The 20,156-nt window shown below is 37.2% G+C and overlaps 1 protein-coding gene and 1 long non-coding RNA gene across 4 annotated transcripts in view; one reads left to right on the plus strand and one right to left on the minus strand.

Moving 5' to 3' along the window:
- The window catches only part of BMPER (BMP binding endothelial regulator), a 249,954-nt gene that overhangs the window by 202,634 nt on the left and 27,164 nt on the right, over positions 1-20,156 (plus strand). The gene's annotated exons all lie outside the window — the stretch shown is intronic.
- LOC117980918 (uncharacterized) overlaps positions 1,815-20,156 on the minus strand; it is a 33,524-nt gene continuing 15,182 nt past the window's right edge. The window contains exons 2-3 of the long non-coding RNA XR_004672418.3: positions 19,657-19,754; positions 1,815-13,688 (exon numbers count right to left, since the gene is read on the minus strand). This is a non-coding gene — a long non-coding RNA (uncharacterized LOC117980918). The remainder of the gene's footprint in view (positions 13,689-19,656; positions 19,755-20,156) is intronic.

Consider the following 20,156-nt stretch of genomic DNA (forward strand, 5'->3'; position numbering starts at 1 on the left):
TCCCATCTCCTCAACCAGAGGGTGTAAATGCCACAAGGATGAGGACTAGATCACATTTGTATTTCACGTCTCCTAGTGTGAGGTTCCTGGCATTGCAGACTTCCAGTAGTTGATTTAATGCAGGAGAAGTTAATCAGAATTAGAATAAATCTTTTCTTTATAGAATTGTTTTTAGCATACAGAAACTATGGGTGTGGCCACTCAGCACAGAGCATCTTAATCTCAATTGGGAGATGCCAATTTGGATGAGCTTATTAACTGAAGAGCATTCGCAAACTAATTTGTCACTGTATCCTCTGGACATTAGAATGCTAATTCTCTCAGATTTTTTAATTTCTGCCAAACCTCAGAGAGTAGCTCTGACTAACATCCTCCAGGGACCAAATTGGAACAAAGGCAACTGGCTAAGCGAGTCATTTGGAGCGTTATGTAATTTGGATTTCGAGTTAGGTTTTTTTTCGGAAGTAAAATAGAAATCTGACACCAACTCAGGCCCAGGTGTTTTTCTCCTCTCTTCTGTGTTCTGGTCTTTAAAAAATAAATCTAGGGCAGCTCTCTATGTTTTAGGATTGTTTCTCCAATGAGACTGCTTTTTATTTCATGTCATGTCAGTTCCTTATCTGGTAGAGGCTGTGTGACATATGAGGTTTGGTGCTCTATGTATTGGGTTTTTTGGTGTGTTGAGGTCTGGTGTAAGGGCTAAAATGAGAACTTATTGTCAAATCATTTGGGCTCAAATCCTGGCTTCACAATTGCTGTGTGTACCTAAAAGTATGGTTTAAATGTTCTAGACCTCAATCTCCTTATCTATAAAATGCATATAATCTAATATCCACCTCATAATTGTAACCATTATATGAGGTATATATTTAAAGTACTTAGTACAATTTTTAAAAATGCTACGCATGTATACTCATTTGCCAGTGTTGAGTATAGGAAACAGCACAAGACAAAACAAATAAATACCTTTTCAGATTACAACATGGATCTGCAAGACTTGGTAGAGATTTGAAAATATTAATACCAGTGAGAGGCCTGCATTGATTCCATAAGTCCAATTATTAACGGTGCTATTGACGGGTTAATGGAGATTGTTTGTCTTTCGGTATACTGATCCCTGGCAGATTAGCCCTACATGGGGGTTGTACACTTCTGTTTTTTTCAGTGTTGTGAAATGAACCTGGCTCTGTAGAAATGGACTTGCATCATAACCTTAGATAAGCTAAGGAGGCATGTGGAACCGGTCTCATGAATTGTTCCCTCATTGTGAAGTCAACTCATTCCTGGAGCCCACAGCCCACTGGCTGAGGTCACACAGTTTCCATGTTAATTTTCTTTCACTGTCCTCTCTTGGTCACCGATCTTACTGGGCAGTATTCTTCACAATGCTGGAAAGCATTATGACATACTGAGTGACATACAGAGCATGTGGTTGCTGTTGGCTCTCTTATTTAAGGGTGGATGTTCCATGTTCTTACAAGTCCCTTTAGTGTATCCCTGTAAACTTTAGCATGGATTTTGATGATGAGAATGGAGAAAATGAAACTTTTTGGACTACATTTTTCTGTCTGTATGTTTTTCTTAAGTATTTACACAGGAAATAGAAAGCATATGCATTATTTAATGCTGCTTTTCACCTGATGCCAAATACTTGGATTGCAATGGGAAAACCCCTAACAGTCCCCATGGATTTTCAAATGTTCCTAAACATTAAATACTTCCTTGAATATTACATAGGTCTAATTTTCACCCTAACATAGGCTACCAGGTGCTTTATTCTTAGTCTAAGCCTACAATATTTCTTGCAAGAGAGTGGGTGGTCATGGAAGGGGTTGGAGGATGATTTTGAGATGGATTCTCCAGAGAAACAGAACCAATATGATATGTGTATATGTGTATAAAAGAGATTTCTTATAAGGAATTAGCTTACACAACTATGGAGTCTGACAAGTCCAGAGATCTGCAGGATGAGTTGGTGAGCTGGAGACCCAGGAGGGCTGATGGTATAATTTCAGTCTGAGTCTGAAGGCTTGAGACCCAGGAAAACTGATGTCATAGTCCCAGTCCAAAGACCACCAGGCTTGCAAGACCCAGGGAGAGCTGATGTTTCAGTTCAAGTTCAAAGGCGGCAAAAAGCCAGTGTCTCCGTTGGAAGGAAGGTAGGCAGGCAGGAGGAATTCTTTCTTACTCAGGGGAGGGTCAGCTTTTTTGTCTTTAATTGACTGTATGAGGCCCACATCCATTAGGAAGAGCAACCTGCTTTACTCAGTCTACCAATTTAAATGTTCATCTTATCCAAATACAACCTCAGATAAACACCCAGAATAATATCTAACCAACTATCGGGCACCTATGACCCAGTCAAGTTGACATGTAAAAATTAATCATCACAATTGAGATATGAACTTCTACCTTGTTTAATTTCTGGGTCATCCAACAGCTCTCCTATTAATTTGTTATACTTTCTCAGGTTTCTCTACTGGTATAATAAATAAAATGGTAAAAAGAGGTTAGCTCAGTGAACAGTTACTGAGTTCCCACTGCCTGTGGGTACCAGTTAGGCTCTGAGGGAGAACAAAGATGAACTAATTATGATTTCTGCCTCAAGATTAAAACTTCCTCCATGCCAGATGCCTGCTGCGAACCTTGTTTGAGAAATTCATTTTCTTTACTCCATTTTATTCTAAGTATGTCAGCACTTAAAAGATTTCTTTGAAAATTTGACTTTCTTGAGTATAACCAGTACCAATGGGTTAGTTCTATTCCACTTACTCTAGCTTCTTTTTGATCCTTGCAAAATCTCTTTCCCCTTGAGAATGGGCTGCTTTTTATTCTCCTGGTTTTTAATGTTATAGAGAATCTTGCTGACAGTCACTATACAGCAAGGGGGGAAATGCCATCCAAGGAAAACCCTCAGCTGTCCTAGAAAGTTTTCAAATGAAGTCATGCTCCTGATGAGATTTTGAAGCAGCGACCTGAATTTGAACTGTGTGTCAAGGTTTCCGCTGGCTCTCGAGTGCAGTGGACTTTGCTGGGCGTGTATCCATTGGCTGTGCACTGTAGTTTGCATTTTTATCATCTTTGGTCTTCTCATGGGCAAAGGACACCTGGCTTTATAAGCACAAAGGACATATTACTTCAAATTGTGGATCCCAAGCCAGCATGTTCCAACAACTTCCCTGCAGTCTGCTCCTTCCCCACTCAGCTTCTCCCACCTGCTCAGTGTCTGTATTTGTTGAAGGTGAGGGTACGGAACAGGAGGGAGAGTAGGAAAGTGGATGCACAGGTTAGCGTTTGCTTCCTGTTCTGTTTGATTAGTGTAGCACTGAGGGTGAGTGCCAGATTGCGAAGCCTCCAGAGGGTTCAGGAAAGGATGTAGTGATGAGAACAACAGCTGGCCTGCTGGTCTGGAATCACAGAAGTAGTGTGTTTGTCACTTTCCTCATCACTGTTGTATGTGCTTTCTGACTTTATATACTGTGTGTTCCTGTGATATTTGGAAGAATCTGTACAAATGGATTTAGGATGGAAAGGTTTAGTTGTGTCGTAGGGAGATCTGGGATGAGCTGCATCTGGGAAGGGTTTTCTATGGAAGCCAAAGGTGCAGGCCTCAAGCCCCAAAACTATTCTTTCCAATCTGGGTCAGATTGTTTTTTAATTTATAATTTATAATTGGAGTAATAAATGCATTCAAACTGAATAATCAGACAAAATTGTGAAGAATTAGGTATGGAACAATTGATACTAATTTTAGGATTGAGAGATTGTTGTAGGTCTCTGGGGTTAAAGTCTCTCAGGGGAGATTTCCATGAACTCAAGAACTTGTGTGGAAAGATAAAGATGGCTTTTGCCCTTAAAATGTTTCCAAGAGAAAAAGTCCTTCTGGTTCAGTAGTTTTCTTTTAAGTTCAATGGCTGAACCTGCTTTGAAAGCAAAACAAGGAAAGTAAATGCTGGGATTTCCATAAGAAAGATTGATGCTTAAATTAGTTTTCAGTGACATGGTCCTGTTAACAACTTGTTGGAAAAATTATTGAGGAGAGGCAGCTTTTTATTATTTTTTCGTAAGCGTTTATGGAATCTCCTGCTGTTTCATAGAATTTCAAATGGGAAATGAGAGACTCAGTAGCATAATTTTTTGGTTCTAGATTATTAGCAGAGGCTTTGTCCTGGTGAGCTGTACCTAAGGTTTTGCCCATCAATGGCCCTGCATCAACCATTTTTGTTCAAATTTAATTGGTTCCCCAGTTACCTTTTCATGAATATGGTTTGTCTGCACAATCGATCAGATGGACTTTGCTGTTGATCCAATTGGGTTGTCAAGACTTTGTTGATTGGCCGAGGCTTGAATGTTACAGTCATTTGGAGGCAGTTGGGTGGTCTATGGAAAATAAATCTGATTTGGGAATAATCAGGTGGAGTAAATCTGGATTCAAGACTTTGGTTTGAATCTCAGCTGGCATTCGAATATGATAAATAATTCCTTGGTAATCTGTGTGAATCTCACAGGCTAAGAATCTTTTCAACCCTATAAAAAGAAAACAATTTAAGGCAAAATTATGGTCTGTGGGAATTGCTATCAATTCTGAAATGAATCTAAAAGAAAAAATCTTTTTTTTATTTTGAGATGGAGTTTCACTCTTATTGCCCAGGCTGGAGTGCAATGGCACGATCTCGGCTCACTGCAATCTCTGCCCCCCAGGTTCAAGTGATTCTCCTGCCTCAGCCTCTCAAGTAGCTGGGATTATAGGCACGCACCACCACACCTGGCTAATTTTGTATTTTTAGTAGAGACGGGTTTCTCCATGTTAGTCAGGCTGATCTCGAACTCCCGACCTCAGGTGATCCGCCTGCCTTGGCCTCCCAAAGTGCTGGAAGAAAAAAAAATCTTGTATTATCTAAATGGTTACAAAAGAATGTACATGTCCATTGTTTTCTAGCATTTATAGAAACTTTTGTATAAGTTTTGTTTAAAATTTTAGGGGAGTTTACAAAATTTATGAAATTCTTCCTTTTAGCAAGTTAAAATTCAAACTTATTGAGCTCAAAAATGTGTTACACATGTATTATGAATGCTATAGGAAATTAGAAAACATAGACAATGAAGGCCAGGCGCGGTGGCTCACACCTGTAATCCCAGCACTTTTGGAGGCTGAGGCGGGTGGATCACGAGGTCAGGAGATTGAGACCATCCCGGCTAACATGGTGAAACCCCGTCTCTACTAAAAAAATACAAAAAATTAGCCAGGCGTGGTGGTGGGCGCCTGTAGTCCCAGCTACTCGGGAGGCTGAGGCAGGAGAACGGCGTGAACCTCGGAGGCGGAGCTTGCAGTGAGCCGAGAGACGCCACAGGACTCCAGCCTGGGCGACGGAGCGAGACTCCGTCTCAAAAAAAAAAAAAAAAAAAGACTGAAGAAAGTAAAAATCACTTCATCCAGAGAACTGGTTTTTTCATTTTGAGGTATACGTGCATATATATACACACATACACTTATTTTACAACAATCAGGTCATATTGTGTATACTGTTGTAGCATGTTTTTTCAGTCTGAGAATAAATTATTCACATCCTGACTCATCAGTAAATATCCTTTATAGGATCATTTTAAATGCCTGTATAATATTTTATTTTTTCTTTTTTTCTTCATATATTAAGTACCTATTAGAACTTATTGTGCACCAAAGTTTTCATTGCTTTACAAATATTAACTCATTTAATATGAACATAGATGCGACATAGTTTATCTAATCATTTTTTAATGTTGAGCATTTAAGGTGATTCTAAGTATCATTGCAATGAACATAACTTGCAGTTATAGTTGAGCTTAACCTCATTTCTTTAAGATAAAATTTTAGAAGTAGAGTTTCTAGGTCAAATGGCATGCACATTTTAAGGCACTATATATATAAAATATGCAAAATATAAATATATATCAATATAATGTAAAATGTGTGAGCAAGCAGCTCATTGCATGCACCCTGCCAACACATTTTCATTAATATAAACAATAAAAAACTCAAAAAGAAATTCTTTTCAAAATGATAGGTAAAAATTGATTTCTTATTTCTAATGATATTCATCTTTTTTCTATTGATTTTTGAGAGTTCTTTTGGTATTAAAGATATTAGCCTTTTATAGTATGCTGCAATATTTTTCCCTTTGCCATTTGCTTTGTTTCTCTGATTATAGTAGTTATTATCATATGCAAGTGTTACCTTTTTTGGTAGTCAAATATATCTTTTTTTGTGGTTTATAGGTTTTCCCTTTCCATTTATGCTTATATGGGGCTGACTTGCCCCTAGATTAAATAAAAAATACACATAAATTTTCTTCAAGTTACTTTTACAGTTTCATTTATTTTATTTTATTTTAAATCTTTAATCTATCTGGAATTTATTTTGGCCAGCATATTTTTTTTAAACCATCTAGAATGCTTTCAGTACACAGGAGCAAATGTCCATACAGTTTTACAAGTTTTATAATAAAATATAAAACTTTGGGCTTAATAATAATAAGTTTAAAAAATTAACATAGATTAAGTTCTTCATCATGCGCCAGGTAGCGTGCCACAGGCTTTGTATATCTATTTCATGGGCTTCTAATAGTAAGTGTGATTTAAAGTGTCCCATAGTTATCAAAGTGGTATAATGGTGACCAGTTATCTTCGCAACATGGCCTGGGACATTGTTTGGTGAGGGGTGTAATTACTCAACCACAATACTGGTTTTATTTGTAAGTTCCTTCTTGTCTACTGCCATGGTAGTCTGAGTGATGTTTCTATCTCTTGTCTTTTTCCTGCTAGTTTCTTCTTCCAGTGGTTTTAAGTACAACTGTTCCTGTGATTGAGAGTATTGGTGCCGTCTTCTCTCTTACTGACAGCATTTATTGACACAATTGGTATTGTTACTGCCTTTCTGCTTTTAATCTAGAGGGAGGGAGACAATTCCTGCATAATAAGCTTGGGTTTCCATTTTTAGGCAGCTGTCTTCATGTGGCCATGTGTTTCACCCCCTTCCTCTTGTAATTTGCACCACAAGCATCAACATCTGCACATGTTTTTCCAGGATCTCTGGGAGTTCACCTCCATCCCTGTGGGGGCCGAGTCCCCAGGAATTTAACCCTCAGATTGTGCTGCTGCAAATTCAGCCAGCCAAGGACCTATGCTAGTCTACTTTTTGGCCCTGGCTGTGTTCAACAGTTGTTTATAGATTCTCATCATCCCTTTGTATGTCTGTTCTTCAAACCAGATTTGACACATGAATTGTTAATTTACGGAATCTTGCTCATGTTAGCACTGAGGTTCTTCTGCAGTTTGTTTTATTGATTGACCATTAATAAAACCCAATTCATAAATTCGTTCAAAAGTATTTACTAAATGCCTTCTAGTTCCCAGGATCTGTGCTGGGCATTGGAGATGCATGTGCAAATAAAAGAGGCAGCTTTGTTTTCATCACAATTACAACTTAGGGAGGAAAAATATATCAGTTAATCATACAAGTAAATGTCATTGCAAACTGTGATAAGTGCACAATGTCATGAGGAAAAGTGGGAAGATTTGTGAGCTACTATTATGTAGACATGATGTGGTCCTTGGCCACAGGAAGGCATCCTGAGGAAGGTAAGCTTGAGCCGCCATCTGAAGAAGAGTGGACGCAAATCAGGAGAGGGCAGTGCAAAGCTCCAGTGCAAAGGCCCTGTGGTAGAAAGGGGCAACACATAGTTCTGAAACTGAAGGAAGACAAGGCAAGAGCAGAGGACAGGTGGATGAGTTAAGGTTGGAGAGATGGCCCAGGCCAGATGTTGCAGGCCACCCACAAAACAGTAAGAGAGAGTCAAGGAAATGTGTTAAGTGGAAAGGCTGTCATTTACTATGTGTTTTTAAAAAGAATATTCAATTAGCAATTGCCAAGTAATAAAATAATTCTTAATTTTCACCAATGAATGGTTCAATTACTCAAGAGTGAATTAAGTGCATACTATATGAAAATGGCTTTAAACTTGGTGCTTCAGGGGTTACAAAGCTGAAGTAGATATCTTCCCTCCAGGTGCTGGAATTGCAGTAGAGGACATTAAATGTGTACACAAATGACTTTAATAGAAATAAGAACAGTACAGATAAACTAGTGCAAAAGTATTTAGAAATACAATGATTATTTTAGGAGAGAGATAACTAATCTCTTGAGACAATAATCATGGCATTGGTTCTTTAAAAACTAAAAAACGCTAGTGTTATTTAGATATAGTTCACACACATATATAATTCACCCATTGAAAATATATAATGTAATGGTTTTTATTATTTTCACAGCTATGTGCATATAAAATTGATTGTCAGTTCTAGAACTTATTTACTACCTGTAAAAGTAACCCTATATGCTTTAGTAATCACTCTCCTTTTCCACCTTATCCCTAGCCCTTGGTAACCACTAATCTACTTTCTGTCTCTATAGATTTTCCCATTCTGAACATTTCATACAAATGAAATTATATAATATGTGGTTGTGACTGGCTTCTTTTACTTAGCATGTGTTCAAGGTTCATCCATATTGTAGCATGTATCAGTAACTCAGTCCTTTTCATGGTCAAATAATATTCCATTGTATGGATGTACCACATTTATTTATCCATTCATTGTTTGATGGACATTTGAATTGTATCTATTAATACCTTTAGACTGTTGTGAAGAGTAATACCGTGTACATGTATTTGTTTGAATATCTGTTTTCAATTCTTTAGGATCCATACCTAGAAGTGAAATTGCTGGGTTGTATGGTTATTCCATGTTTAATTACTTGAGGAACTGCCAGACAGTTTTCCAAAGTGGCTGCTCTTTTGCGTTCTGAGGGTTCTGATTTCTCCACATCCTTGCCAACACTCTGACTTTTTAATTAAAGCCATCCTAGTGGGTATGAAGTGGTATTTTATTATAGTTTTGGTTTGCATTTTCTTGATGACCAATGATGTCCAGCATCTTTTAATGTGATGGCATTGGTTCTCACATTTAAACATAATAAATAACTCATTCCCTTTTAAGTTGATAAAAGAATGAGATAAAAAAATGGGGTCGAATGTAAACTACATGATGGTAGGGACCTTCCTGTCTTATTTATGATTGTGATCCCATTACCTAGTAATAGGCAATAGTAGTATACAATAAAACACTGGGTGGCTGGCTAGTTGGCTGATTGACTACTGACCTCTTCCTTCTAGTATAGGTAGGAGAGAAAAGATTTCTGAAATACAGTGAGTTTTTTTTCCACCTGCCTTTCCTCTGCCTTATTCAGCTTATTGACTCATTCCCATATTTACAGAGAAAGAAACTTGTAGGATATTAGATCTTTAAAGAAGTTGGTGTTTCAGAGCTCAGGGACAGCTCATTTTCTCTGTCTCTCTGAATGACTCATTTTTCAGAATTACAGAATGATGGGAGTTAATAGAGAATTGTGAGACCCTTAGAGATTAGATTTTTAAATTAAACATTTCATTCTTTTTACCTTTCCAAAAGCTATTGTCATCTTCTTTGAATTGTGTATTTGTTTTCATGATTCTTAACAAAATCAAACAATAAACAATCAAACAACAACAGCAATAATAAAGACCATCCTGGCTGGGCGCTGTGGCTCACACCTGTAATCCCAGCACTTTGGGAGGCTGAGGTGGGTGGATCACCTGAGGTCAGGAGTTTGAGACCAGCCTGGCCAACGTGGCAAAATTCCGTCTCTACTAGAAATACAAAAATGAGCCGGGTGTGGTGGTGCACACCTGTAATCCCAGCTACTTGGGAGGCTGAGGCAGGAGAATTGCTTGAACCTGGGAGACAGATGTGCAGTGAGCTGAGATCGCTCCACTGCAACTCCAGCCTGGGTGACAAAGGGACACCCTGTCTCCGAAAAAAAAAAAGAAAAGAAAAAAGCAGATTGGGACTCTTAAGTCACTCTTTCTCCTTAATGGTAATTATTATTGGTACATAGACAATAACAATTATTAAAGGCTAGAGGGGCAGAGTCTTAAGAAAAATCAATGTAAATCCATATCCCCCAATCAGAACCTCATCTACCCTTATGTTTTTGGAAATTATTTATAATACAAAATGTTGGAGCATCAGTTATGCCAAAAGTCAAATTGCTTCATTCATCAATGGGAAGCTACCTCAGAAACTTAGTGTTTCCAAAGATAAAGCTGTGTTATTTCCATTCATCACAGTCATTTTTATAAGACCACCAGGATCAAAAGTACTAGGCTTACATTCCTATGAGGATGTCTTAAGGGTCCCTAGAGTCAGAAGCACCGAACTCAGCTGTCAGGAGGATATATCAGGAGGCCATATCTTGTCCCAGGCCCCTTCTGGGTAAAAAAGTAATAACTAATAGAAAACAGACAAAAAAGCTGTTACGTTGATAATCACTCTTGATACGCAGTCTCTCTAGGGAGAGACAATAAAACCATTATGCTCTCAACCCCAAAACCTTTATCATAACTCGAAGAAAGGTACCTAAAGTGTTGTTATGATTGCCCTGTTTACTACTATAATTTTTTCATTCTTGTCATCTGTTATTTAATACCTTGGACACTGTGGGTCTCTGAAAAGTTTTTGCGTAGCATAAGCCAAACCTGCTTCAAAAATCATTTTTCACCCAGAAACAGAAGGTTGGGATAGAAGAGGTTCTGCCAATTTGGCATCAGAGAGGTTGCTGTTAGGCCAGTTAAAAAGACACTCTGTTAATGTAATAAGCGCAGGCCATCCTAAGGGAATGGAAAAGCATTTTCCAGAACTTTTATTTCTTGTGTTAAAGATTTAAGCATAAACCTCTGAAAATCCCTGAGAACTAAATTTCTACCTTGAATACATTTCTTTGTTGTGGCTTTTCCTAATTTCCATTTACTTAACCGAGCTTTGAATTTATTTATTCCATTTCATTAAAACAAAACAGGCCCAGTGCAGTGGCTCACAGCTGTAATCCCAGCACTCTGGGAGGCTGAGGCAGGCGGATTGCGAGGTCAGGAGTTCGAGACCAACATGGTGAAACCCTGTCTCTACTAAAAATACAAAAATTAGCTGGGCATGGTCATGCATGCCTGTAGTCCCAGCTACTCAGGAGGCTAAGGCAGGAGAATCGCTTGAACCTGGGAGGCGGAGTTTGCAGTGAGCCGAGATCACACCACTGCACTCCAGCCTGGGCAACAAGAGCAAAACTTCATCTCAAAAAAACAAAACAAAACAAAATAAAATCTAGGGTCACAAGACGTAATTTAAAAGAAAGTAGCTCACTCTTTATGTATGATACTGTTCATTTTTGCATCTTCTCGTTTTTAATGCAAGGCGTTCCATGCTCAAAGAGGGGGAGCATTTCCAAAGCAGATTCCCTGTGGCTAGGAGGATGGTCACTTGATCTGGGATTTATTGCCATGAGGGGGAAGCATTACCTTGGATGAGTGGAAAGACAACAGTGCCTGCGTAGCATGTATGTGGTATTCAATGAAAATTTTCTGGACGGTGGATGAATGAATAGCATGAACATGATGAGTATGATATTTAGTTTTGTGTGCCAATTTGGCTAAGCAACCATATACAAATAGTCAAATATTATTCTAGATTCCTCTGTGCAGGTATCACTTATATGAAATTAATATTTAGATTAGCAGACTTTGAGTAAAGCAGATTCCTCTCTGCAACATGGATAGGCCTCATCCAATTGGTTGAAGGCCTTCATAGAAAAAGGCTAACCTCTCTCAAACAACAGGGAATTCTGCCAGCAGATCACCATCATGAAATGCAGCGTCACCTCTTGCCTGGGTCTCTAGCCTGCCAGGCTACTCTACAGATTTTGGATTTACCAGCCCCCACAATGTTGTCAATGAATTCCTTAAAATCTCTCTCTCTCTCTCTCTCTCACTGTCTCTCTCTGTCTCTCTCTCTCTCTCTCTCTCTCTCTCACACACACACACACACACACACACACACGCACTCGATACAATGACACATATACATGCACGCTATTGGTTCTGCTTCACTGGAGAACACTCGAAAGAATTGAATAATGTAGTAAGTTCAGGAGAACTTTCTGGATGAATATATCCATCACTGGCTAGGACTACTGAGAGTGAAAAACAACGAGGGATGTGTGATACAAGCTGAGTTAAATGTTAAGATTGCATGTGCCAGGGTACCCACGTAGTACCCACAGCAGAGGAGGGCAGTGCTGCTCAAAGGAACCAGATGGGCTGAACATCTTTCAACCAAACACCAACATTTTTTTTACATAGTTGAAATCATGGTACACATGTTATACATGAAATTTTGTATTCTGCTTTTTCTCCCTATAGCGCATCATTAAACGTTTTCTTGTTATACTACATAAGCTTCAAAAATACTTCTAGTGGTTGTAAAACATTTCATCATGTTCTCTACTGTTGGACCTATGTTTCCAATTTAACATTATAAATAATGCTACCTGGAACATCTTCATGCACATGTGCTTTCTGATCTCTTGTTTCTGAAGGATAACCAACCAGTAATGAGATTATTGGACCAGACAGTAACAACATTTTGTTTTTCTAAAGGAAATAGAAGGCAGGAAGTAGAAAAATCAAGAAGAAAAACTATTATAAATAGAAAACTTCAAAAGATGAAAGACAAAAATTCAAATAGACCAGTGATCAGAAAAATTATAAATGGATTAAAGCTCCCTATTAAAAATTGGAGACCCTCAAATTGAATATCTAGGAAAAGTAGTTATATATGGTTAAATGTGCTTTGCAAGGGGAATACCTAACAGAATGACACAGAAAAATTGAAAGTAAAGATGTGAAAAAATATAACCTAAAACCAACCAATGAAAGTTGTTATAGCAAGAATATCAGATGAAATAAAATTAAAGGTAAAAAAGTGAAAAAAGTGATATTAGAAATAATATACTAGGAAAATATTATAATCATGTACATGCCCATTCCCAATAACATTGACTTCACATTTACATAAAAAATTGTCCAACCTTGCAAGGATAATTTGACAACTCTTTAATCATAAGGGCAGATTTTAACACACTTCTCTCAGAAATGGATACCTCAAGCTGAGAAGATGTAAAAGTATAAAATATTTGAACAATTGAAATTGTGTGATTTAATAGACATATTTAAAACCCTGCATTCAAGAGAAGAATACACATTTATCAATGACTACATGGAAAATCGTAAAAACTTGACCACTCCGACTCCAAAAGTCTCAACATATTCCAAAGATTGATGTAACATACAATACAATTAAATTTCAATTTAAAAAAGCAAAAAAAATACAATGATGATTATTTTGAGTAGTGTTTTTTTGTTTGTTGTCTTTTTTGAGATGGAGTTTTGCTCTCGTTGCCCAGACTGGAGTGCAATGGCACAATCTTGGCTCACCACAACCTCCTCCTCCCGGGTTCAAGCGATTCCTTTGCCTCAGCCTCCTGAGTAGCTGGAATTAACAGGCATGCACCATCACGCCCAGCTAATTTTGTGTTTTTCGTAGAGATGAGGTTTCTCCATATTGGGCAGGCTGATCTCGAACTCCCGACCTCAAGTGATCTGCCCACCTCAGCCTCCCAAAGTGCTGGGATTACAGGTGAGAGCCACTGTGCCTGGCCATTTGGAGTAGTTTTAATAGTAGATCCCAGTTGGATATAGCTTATTGTCTGTGATTAGGTAGATGAGCTTTAAAAAAGAATATTATACACTGATTAAAGTGAATGAACTAGATATACTGATATGAATGTGCATAAATTTTGGAAACATAATATTACATGAAAAAATCAAGTTCAAGAGCAATATATAGTGTAATACCATGTACGTAAAATTCAAAATATAAAGGAATATCACATATAATTCATGGATATAATTGTACGTGGAAAAATTATGTTATTTAATGTTATATTAACAATTAGCTATTCGTAGGTAATATATAATTATTTAATATATTATTTAATTACATAAATTAAGTTTATATTTACTTATTTAATGTATACTTATAGATTATTTAATGTATTATGTTACTAAAATAATAATTAAACAAGGAATAGTTATTTGCCTTTGGGGAAGAAGGGAAAATAATGGAATTAGGGATGGAAGAGGCCAAAGAGATTTCTACTATCCTCTTCAAAATCTAAAATAAATATAGCAAAATGTTAACATTTGTTAATTCTGAGTGCTGGCTACATAGGTATTTGTTGTATTACTGTCTGTTCTTTTCTGTTTGAAATACTTCATTATGAACAAAACTTAAGTTACTTGCCAGGGATACATAGCTGGTAGTTGATATTTTAGTTTCAATATTTTGGTTTCCTTATTTTTTATTGTTTAAAAGTACTTAATGTTTATAATTTCAAAGTGAATTCCTTCCATTTTTCCTAGGTCTATTTAACTTAAAAAGTGACTTGAGTTTTAGTCTTCCACTCTTGAAGTTTATTCTGTTTGCATTCTTACTCACTTTTCTCCTTGACCTCTTGGGAGTTTTGGTCATGATTATTAAACAAGAAAGGGTTACAGAGACAGTTTTCATTGGGAGAAGCTTGCATATGAGGATGAAATATAAATCTACTGTTATTATTGACTTGACTCTGAGTTACCATTAATTGCTAGCCTCTGGGCATTATCCAGAACTTCAGAAGGAAAAAGCCTTCTCCTCTTACTTTTCAATCACAGAATAATGTTTCTTTAGTATCTCTGATGTGCCCAGTATAGTACCTCAAATCCAGTGCATTGTGAAGGACCAAAGAAATACAGAGCAAAGGCCAGGTGTGGTGGCTCATGCCTGTAATCCCAGTATTTTGGGAGGCCAAGGCAGGAGTATTGCTTGAACCAGGAGTTCAAGAGCAGCCTGGGCAACATATTGAGACCCCGTCTCTACAATTTTTTTTTTTAATTAGCTGGGCATTGTGGTACATGCCTGTGGTCCCAGCTACTTGGGAGGCTGAAGTGGGAGGATTGCTTCAGCCCAAGAGTTGGATGCTGCAGTGAGGCGTGATTATGCCACTGCACTCCAGCTTGGGCAATTGTGGGGTGGGGTGGGCTGGGGCAGAAACCTGTTCTAGACTACTGCCTCTCAAAGCTTATACACAAGACTCTGCTGAACAGATTAGTAAGATATCTGGGCTCCAGGACCCACCCCAACAGATTCTGCTTGAATAGGTCTGGAATGGAGCCCAACAATTTGCATTTTCACCTAGCTCCTGGTGATGCTGATGCTGGTATTCCACAAATCATACTTTTAGTAGCTCGGTTTTAGACCAGAGCTTCTCAAACTTCCAAGCACATTCAAATCAGCTGAGATCTTGTTAAAACAGAATGCGGCTCAATAGGTTTTAGGTAGGGCTGAGGTTCTGCATTTCTAACAAGTCTCAGGTGAGGCCAAGTCATGGCTGGATTTTGAATAGAGGGACCAGGGGTTATAGAGATCAGTTGTTACCTGGATCTAGAGTCCTTAGTGAATTTGCCTACACACAGACACCAGTCCTGTAGAGCAAAAGCCAGAAGAAATACAGACTCCTTTTGTTGGAGAGAAATCATTGTTAACAGGGAACCTCTTGCAGCCTTGTTATCTGCTCTTTGCTCCTTGAGAATTTTGGTTTTGCATTGGTCTTTAAAGGACAATCGTGAGTCAAAGGCTTTGAGAGAGAATATTACAGTTCTTTTTTCCTCATGCTTTTAATAACAACCAAAGTTGTTCATTTTTCTCTGAGTTTATGATAGGTACATAATGATGATTTTCATCCAAGGTCTGAAATAACATTTTTTAAAATCAGTATTTACCTGATTCTTTTGCAAAGGTCAGTGGGAAGATATAATGCTCTTCTCAGAGTCCATAGAAGCTCTTCAGATTAGTTCTTATTTCACATTCATTAATATAATATTTCTTTATAGAATATGGCATAAAGGGATACAATTTTAAGAACTCTATATCAACCAGCATTTCTAAAGTGAATTAAAATTATTTTATTGCAGATTTAGAGGGAGGAGGCTTATGTGTTATCCCCACAATTTTATTTCTAAAACAGAGGTGGAAGAAAATCATTAGACTGTAATGTGCTACAGTCTAATGTGTGTAATCATTAGTGTGTAATGTGCAATTTTAAGGTTGGAAAAGCTATTTAGATTGTAGAAGAACTAAAATTATGTATCTTAGTTTTTTCTTATAAAAACAGGAGTTTACTGGCTATAATATGCTTCCCGAAGAGAATCAGAGGCCAGTGCTATCTTTTAGCACTAAGATTACGTCCTTGTTATCTGTGTTCAATTGGAGTAAATATCTAGATCATGAACCAAGGACTCCTAGAGATGAGGTCAACTCCTGGGGTATATGTATTTCTTGGGCAGAACTGCACATTGGTGTCACCTGGGAGTTTTCTGATGCCCTGGCCACACTCAGGACAATTTAGTCAGAATCTTCTAAGCTGTGGCCTGGGCATCAGTGCTATTTAAATCTCCCTGATGATTCTAAAGTGCAATCAGGAGTGAGAACCAGCAGTGGAGAGGCCTGGTCTTCTTTCACGTCTGAACTCCACTCTCATCTCCTGGATTGTAGTTTAACTTATGATTTTGCTCAGTCTGAGCCAAATTCATGGATGATTGAGCATCTTTCTTTCCCTTAACTTCACATTATCCTTCTCTGTTAAACACATTTAGATTCTCCTAAATATGTTTATATTCTAAGAATAGGGCTATTCTTTAATTTGAAAGCATCATTTTTTCATAATTTTCAGCTAATTAGGATCCACATTAGATTTTTGTTTGTACTTAAAGGAATGCATGTAGACTTCTTTTGGGTTGAGACTATATCTTTTAATCTGTCTCCTTTCCCAGGAGGATGCTGAATTAATGTATCTTTTCATTTAATTATCCATGGTGCACAGCATATAATTTAATGCCTGGCACATAGAGAGTACTCAGCAAATCTTAGTTGAATGTACATTTGCCCTTGTCCTTTAACTCTGGTGCTCAAATATTCAATTAGTTCCTGAATGTTGTTGACATAGGCTCTCAAACATATTTAAATCTATTTCCTGGGTTGCATTAGCAACCATCATTGTCTTGGTGTAGCTCATTGTTATCTTTTCTGTTTTCCAACTGCTCACTCTCCTCTTTCAGGTGCATGTTCTCCCATGATGAACTAATGTAGCCTCTACTTCCACCTCCCAGCTTCCTCTGTGCAGCCAAAGTGATTTTGAAAATTAATTTTCTTCCATGTATTATGTTGTATTTTATTATATTATTAATACATAATTTAGACCTTTTTTAAAATATAAAAATAAAGTCTGTTACATTAGCCCAGAAAATATCTCTCCATTTACACAGTACATTTTATTGTTTGCTTTCCATAGGTTTTGCATTGTAAAGTTGTTTTTTTGTGTGTGTGACAGTAATGGATTAGCATTGTGAAGTGGGTCTTTTTGTATAGTTTAATGTCTTAAGCAGTTATTGATGGCATATAGGAAAACTGTTTTTATAGCTGATTTTTTTGAAGTTTCTCAATTACAGGCTATCATGTCATTTGCAAGCAAGTAAAATTGTGTCCTTTACTTTCTACAATCTATGCATATTATTTGTTTTCTTGTGTAATTTTAGAGACTATAACTTTAAGAATAATGTTAGTTAATAGTGGTAATGAAAAGCATCCTTTTTTTTGAATTTACAGACATGCCTCTGATATTTCATTGTTAAGAACAATTTTGGCTCTCTAAATTGAGACAGACTCTTCACACTGTTAAAGAAACATTCTTTTGCTTTAGTTTTAACATGTTTGTGAAATTTTGAAACCAGGATTAATGTTAAATTTATTGTATATTATGTTGCATCTGTAAATATGAATACATAGCAGTTCTTTCATCTATTAATGTGAAAAATTAGATCAGTAAATATCTTGAGATCAAACCAACCTTGCATTCCTAAAAAAAAAAACCCAGTATTTGGTTATGATATATTATTCTTCTAATATACTGTTGAATTCTGTTTAATTATGTTTTATATGGTATTTTTGCCCTTATATTTGTAAATAGATAGTCTATAGTTCTCTTGTCTATGCTCTCCTTGTTACATTTTGGTAAGCCTGTGGTCTCTTCCCACACATGTTCAACTACTTATGCCATATAAAATTATTAGAGTTCTCTAGTGGGTAATGCCATTTCAGGGCTTAATGGCTTTCTATGTGCTGTCCTCCCTGGTGTTTTGCTTTTCCTTGTTTGCCTTTCACACCCATGCAAAACTCTGACCATTGCTGGTCATTAGTCCCCTCCTCAATGAAGTTTTCTCAAATATGCCCTCCCCATTTCCAACTCAGTTGATCATTCCCTTTCCTGCTGTCTTTCAGTATTTTTATATCTCCATTGTAACATTGATCATATGGTAATAAAATTATTTTTCTATTTGTTTCTCTCATTCTATTTTAAGTCTTTGAAAGTGGAGATTTTGACATCTTATTTTTATATCACTAGTTCTCAGCTTCATGCTTATGAAATGCTAGTTGAATGCATGAGCAACTGAAGGAAACTCATATATACATTTACTTTACCTTACTGCAGTGCTTCCTAAGGATACTGTAAATTGCTCCCAGCATGACAGAGAGAAATAAGCACATTCTTTCTTAGTCATGTATCTTTCAAATGGCCTGATTATGCTCCTTTGCAAGGCCCCAAGACATGTGTTGAATTATTCATTCAATATTCATTCAATATTGTTGTGTTGCTTAATTTGGCATTATGGTGGCACAGCATTATATTTAGATACAATGGAGGACAGGATTGTGAAAACATGGATCATTCTTCAATAAGGTTTTCTTTTCCTCTGAAATGTATCCAATTAATGGGAGTGGGAGCATTTGCCATTCCACAGATGAACACCTGCAATGTGCTAGTAACTGTGCTGGATGCTGAAGATTTGGCAGGAAATTAAACAAACACAGTCCTTCATGGCAGCACTTACATTCTATTTGGGGAGTGCCACCAAAAATAACCAAATAAACAAAATAATTTCTGACTTGAGAGAAGGTGATGAAATGGGAGAATGGGGTCATTTTAGATACTAGTGGTCAGGGAATGAATGTCTCAGCAGGTAATATTGGCCTGAAATTTGAAAAGGAGAGAGCCACCCCTTCTCCAGTTAGCCTGGAAGATTGTTCCAGATGATGAGCATGGCATTTTTAAGGAAAAGCAGGAAGGCCAGCCTGGTTGAAGGTAGTGAGCTAGGGCTTCTAAATGGAGATGAAGGTGTAAAGCAGGAAGAGCGTAGCTCATCTGGGGACTTGTGGACCATAACTAGGGCTTAGTTAGATTGTACTTTAAATGTGATGAGATATTTTTGGGAACTTTTGATTAAAGGAGTTTTATGATCTGTTTAATACATGTGAAAGAACATTTGGCTGCTATGTAGGGAAGAAAAGTTCTGTTCCCCTACACATTATTATAAAAAATGGTTAGACAAAAATATTTAACTGGCTGCTGTGTCACCAAGAAGGCATATGATGATGTTTGTGCTGTAGTTGGAAATATATAGGTGAGAAATTACAACTTTTCCTATTGAGTCTTAATAAAATCTTTTTCAACCATGCTGCTTTTTCCTCTTTCCTCTTACTTTCTTCCCCAGTGCATGGCTTTCAACCATTATCTTTATATGTGTAATTCACTTCACTCACCTTTTAAATTTCTTGTTCCACATAATACTCCTTACCACTCTCATAGCATCATTAACTGCCCCAGTATTATATAGACATAATGCTAGATTTTTATACACCTGGAAAGAGATAAAAAGTAGTTTAGAATTTCTCTTTTTAAAAAAAAATGTCCAAATTGCATCCTATGAGTGACTAAGCAGCACTATTAAGAGCCTTTATAAAACAGCAGACAGCCCAGAGGTACTTACAATGGTAGCAATGAAACAATGCAATTTTTAAATTGATTTAGCAAAATGCTTAGTTACTATTTCATGGTAGGCAAAACAATAATAAACCTTAAAGGAGGAATCATCCTAAGACACTATGAAAAATAAAACCAGCATGAACTCATTGGTTGCTGTCAGCCCTTGTTTTTATGGCTTGTATATGAATGTTGGTAAGAGAGAGTGAGAGAACCCGTTGGTGGGCTTTTGGCTGAAGTTGGATGCATGTCAGTAGGGATGTCCAAGTCTGTCAGTAGT

Source organism: Pan paniscus, chromosome 6 (assembly GCF_029289425.2).
Source record: "Pan paniscus chromosome 6, NHGRI_mPanPan1-v2.0_pri, whole genome shotgun sequence".
NCBI lineage: Eukaryota > Metazoa > Chordata > Mammalia > Primates > Hominidae > Pan > Pan paniscus.